Raw genomic sequence first — 4,289 nt, forward strand, 5'->3', positions numbered from 1 at the left:
CAGTTTTCTGAGGACTCACTCATCTGCCAAGGAATTCATGGTGGTTGTTGGAAAAAGAGCTCAAGTAAGGATGCCATTTAAATCCTTATAACATTACTCTTTTCCAGGGTATTCTCCTGCCACTTTGGTTGTTGAGAGTGTCTACATGAGTAAGCATTCCCTGAGGAGAAGGGAGACACCATATGACTTATACTTACTGAGGTTTCCAAGTGACTTGCTATCACTTGTACTGCATTTTGTAAGTCAAATCTCACTAAAAATACGTTTTAAGAGATAAGAGGAGTGATAAATGAACTCTTAGGGACAAGTACATCTTCAACATATATTGTTCCAAGTATTCCGTTTAAGTCATATTCAACAACTGGTGAAACTTGTGTTGGCTGAAATTATGTGTCTTTCTCCATATGTGCATGTATACATGTCTATATTTATGTGTGTGAATAGTAACATACATGTGTACATTATGGCTTATATCATCATTTATTCCTTGCTAACAAATAAAGTAAGGAATCCCTAAAGTTTTAATAGAAACTGTGTAGTTAAAATCTTAACTCTTCACTCTGCCTCTTTACACAAAGACTTTGCAACTTCTCATTAATAAAGTTTCCATAAACTCTGAAATGTACATACTTAGTACTTAATGTCTGCTACCATAAATCTTAAATACTTTACAGAAAAGTTGTATACCTGCCAAACAGTCCTATTTTTGGCATATATAAGCACAATCCCAAAATTAAGCATATTTAAACATCAAAACTTTTAATAAAACTTAACAGTTGCTGCAATGTTCATTTTGACAGGTGCTTTGCATAGAATAATTGAATTCTTCCTCCTACACATCTCTTGAACTACAAATATCTGGAATTATTTTGTTTTTGGCATGTCTATCTTGGTTTTATTCTTAAATGTGTGCTTATATAAGAAATACATGATTCTAAAATTTCACAACTATTCTTTTGAACTTGCTTTTTGTTGAATTGTCTAGTTTAATAAAATCAATAAAATTTTACTTTATGTATAAAAATGTTCTGTGCTCAATTTAGCATCACACACACTAACATTGGATTGATACATAGAAGATTAGCATGCACCCTGTACATGGATGACATGCAAATTCTTGGAGCGTTCCATATTTTAACAACAACAGATGCTGAAAGGTATGTGGCCACAAAGGAACCATACTGCATTCTTGGTAGGAGTGTAAACTTGTTCAACTACTTTGGAAAGCAGTATGGAGGTTCATCAGAAGACTCCACATAAAACTCCCCTATGACACATTAATCCCACTTTTGGTGATTTACCCAAATGATCATAAACAAGACCACACTAAAACTACCAACACAACGATGGTTATTGCAACATTATTTACGATAGCTAAGATATGGAACCAACCCAGGTGCCCCAATTAGATGAATGGATCAAGAAAATATGGTATATATACACAATGGAATTCTATGCCTCCATCAGAAAGAATGACATCGCCCAATTTGTTAGGAAATGGAAAAAAAAATATTGAGTGAAGTAAGCCAAGTCCAAAGAAACATAGGTCCGATGATTCCCCTTATTTTCAATGACGAATGTATGTCTGGATAAGCAGAAAAGTTCAAAAGATATGTGCATATAACCAGATAAGATGATGTTAAAGAAATTGAACCTCAAGATAGGGTCACAAGTGGTTTTTTGTTTTTTGCTATTGTTTCTAAGTACTTATAATTTGCAATGTCATTTATTTTGTTTCTTTGTATGTTTCTCCCCACGCTATAACCCCTCTTTTCTCTGTATTTTAAGTTGGAGCACTTACATCTTGTATGTATGCTTCTCTAATTTGGGGAGGGGAAGGGGAAAAATGCTCAAATAGGGATACAGGTTGACCCATTGTAACAATGGGTGCACAAGACTCTATGTTGAAAAATGAACTTTGCAATTTAGGCAGAGGAAGGAAGCGAGAGGGGAGTGTACTTGTGGAGGTGGGAGGGAAGGGATGGTAGGGGAAATATAAAGGAGGAGGTAAAAATGCTTGTTAGGAAATGTACTAGTTTCCTCGTTCATGTAAATGTGACCCCTCTGCACCGTATTATTACAATAAAAAACATTTAAAAATGTTCTGAGATGGAAGAGTTTATTTCCTCTATTTTACCCATATAATATCATTAACAAAGAAAGTAATGCAGAACACTGATATGAAGGTAATTTGAATAAATGTGCATGTGTGTGTGAATGTGTGTGTATGTGTGACAGAGAGAGATAGAGTGGCAGCGCGCAAGCAAACACGCATGTGCATGCGAACACACACCATGCATGTATATTGGCGTGCTCAGAGTTTAAAATCAGGGCTTCAGGGTCTTGCTAGGCCTTTCCTGTCTATATTGGTGAGCTACTATATAAGCTGCATCTCAATTCCTGGATCTTTGGTAGTTCATTAAACATTTTGAAAAATAATTTCATTGTTTTTTTTTGGCCCTGATTGGCTCCCAAGTGTTATCCACAGATCTCAGTCTCCTGAGCAAATATTCAGAGTAGATAGGATTATAGGTGTGACCAGCCAACACAAGGCTTTTAGAATAATTTTAAAAATAAAAGAAAATTTACTTCATGGGGGCCTGTTTTATCATCTAATTTGAAAGCCTTTTGGAGTGATTATATGTCAATTTAATTAGTTTGGGAATTGTTAAAAGATAGTAAGTGATGATATTTAAAAGTTTTAGTACTTTTTAAAAAAGAAACTGGAACTGTGGGACAGAAGAAATTTGGCTGTCTTCAGACCTCAATTTGTAAGCTCAGCTCTGCCATGATAACCCAATGTCACCAACACAGTCTGTGTTGAAGACAAAATGTGACAGAAAACAATCACCATGGGCAATATTTGCTATGCTATTATTTCATGGACAATATGAATATTGAATTGAGAGTGTAAGAGAATGGAGAGATTTTACCCACCTTTTTGGTATTGCTGAAAGACTTTTGGAAATTTTGACTCATTTCCTTCCTCACTGTGTGTGTCTTTGGGCCATGCACTTACTTTCTTTAACTACAATTTTTCCCAACACTACAATGGCAATAACATTAGCATTATAGCAAATGTTATCTTAAGAATTAAGAGAATAAAACTTGTGAAACACTTAACATAAACCTATGAATGAGATTTGAGTTTAGCCAGCATTCTTTTTTAAATACTAAAAAGAATGTGATAAGTAGTACAGAAAACATTACATGTAGTGTGAACAACCAGAATTAATATCTATTGACGATGCTCTGCTTCCAAGGAAGGCAGGTGGATAACTTCTCATGCTGTAAATCAAACTGATTATCTTATGTCATGATAGTGTAAAAATATCAGAGACAGAACGATGAAGGAAGGTTGTAGACTGAGGTGAAATCCATATGAATATGTGCAAAACATATAAAACATAAAAGTATCTGAGTAGTATGTTGTGTTTTACATCATTTAAGTTACATGGCAAAGATAAGGAAGACCTAGAAGAATAAATTGTCTTTTTGATATTCTACCATAGGTCCTTAGAAGGATGAACACTTTCCTCATTCTTGTAGAGGCATCATCAGATGAGGGGAACTATATTTTTTGTTTGTTTCCTTCCATTTATTCTTCAGTTTGAAATCTGAACTACATGAGACTGAAAGAAACCAAGTGAAATTAGTCATGCAGGCTTTGGAAAGAACAAAGTAAAATAAATAAAATATATATAGCCTTGTAAAAGGTCTAAGTAAATTGAGTTATATAGCCTCAAGCGTTAACAGAAAATGATTTAAGCAATATCATGTTATTAAAAATTAAAAATGTTAGGAGCAGCTTAATTTTTTAACTTTCTACTACCTTGAATTAATAATTGATTTTCTATAGAGAGATTAAAGATTAGATTAACAAGAAACTTGATTAAAAATGGGCAAAAGTTCTGAATAAACATGTTTTCCAAAAAGCCGTGAAAATCACCTGTGGATTTACAAATTTGTATTTAATACAACTTCTATGCTGGCTTAATGCTTTGTGAGCAGAAGTCATTAGAGAAATGCAATTCAAAATTACTATGACACTACTTCTTAACTGTTATAACTCATCAAAAATATCCAAGGAACCAGGTGTGGTGGTAAAGGCTCATAATTCCAAGTGATTGGAGGTTGGAGTAAAAGGATTTGAGTCTAAGGCCAGTGTTGGGTACTGTACACAGTAAAAACCTGCCCTTTAAACACACTCAAAAGTTAATAATGTTGCCTGGTGATACAGGAGAAAAGGAAATTTTCTAAACTCTTGGTCAAAATACAGGTTAATGTTC

General features: G+C 34.1%; 1 non-coding gene across 1 annotated transcript; it reads left to right on the top strand.

Moving 5' to 3' along the window:
• The first annotated feature begins 1,030 nt into the window (after positions 1–1,030).
• On the top strand, positions 1,031–1,137 carry LOC138814792 (U6 spliceosomal RNA). The gene has a single exon (XR_011368095.1). It is a non-coding gene; the product is annotated as a U6 spliceosomal RNA (small nuclear RNA).
• Positions 1,138–4,289: the final 3,152 nt, after the last annotated feature.

Source organism: Dipodomys merriami, unplaced genomic scaffold (genome assembly GCF_024711535.1).
Source record: "Dipodomys merriami isolate MVZ:Mamm:240054 unplaced genomic scaffold, mDipMer1.0.p SCAF_611, whole genome shotgun sequence".
NCBI lineage: Eukaryota > Metazoa > Chordata > Mammalia > Rodentia > Heteromyidae > Dipodomys > Dipodomys merriami.